Here is a 740-nt window from a genome sequence, read left to right on the forward strand (position 1 = left end):
CCTATAGACTTTTTGTAAATGTAAGTTCTCACAAACTGAAGGACAAGTCAGAATTATTGAACGTGTTAACTGATAGAACGTCAGAGACTTCAGAGATTAGATACAGTTAGCAAAACAAAATTTTACTTCTGTAATCTAACATGCATGAGTAAAACTGAAGACTCAAAAGAAAAATCTAAGACCGGAACTGATTGTGAAATAGTGTGAGATTTTAAGATGTAAAGTCACATGAGATATAAAGTCAGAGATATGAGAAATAATCACATGGTAAAACATACTGACACATTATGAAATATAAAGTCGCAAATATGAGAAATAAAATCATTTTGAGAGACAAAAAGATCTCATTGTGAGATATAAAGTTGAAATACAAGAAATAAAGTCACATTGTGAAAAATAAAGTAACAAGAGAAATACAGTAGATATACAGTAGTCATTTATGAATGAGATTTAAAATTGAAGAAATAGTCACGAAAGTCATAATGTGATAATGTGAGATCATCAATACTAGGAATAAAATCACATCACAAGATATTTATTCACAAATATGACCAATCACACAAAGTTGAAAATGCAACAATTAAAGTAACACTGTGAGATATAAAGTTGCAAACATAATAAATAAAGTCACATTGCAAGAGATAGTCACAATGTGAGATATAAAGTAACGCTGTGAGATATAAAGTTGCAAACATAATAAAGTCACATTGCAAGAGATAGTCACAATGTGAGATATAAAG

Source organism: Sinocyclocheilus grahami, unplaced genomic scaffold (genome assembly GCF_001515645.1).
Source record: "Sinocyclocheilus grahami isolate Dianchi unplaced genomic scaffold, SAMN03320097.WGS_v1.1 scaffold3121.1, whole genome shotgun sequence".
Taxonomy (NCBI): domain Eukaryota; kingdom Metazoa; phylum Chordata; class Actinopteri; order Cypriniformes; family Cyprinidae; genus Sinocyclocheilus; species Sinocyclocheilus grahami.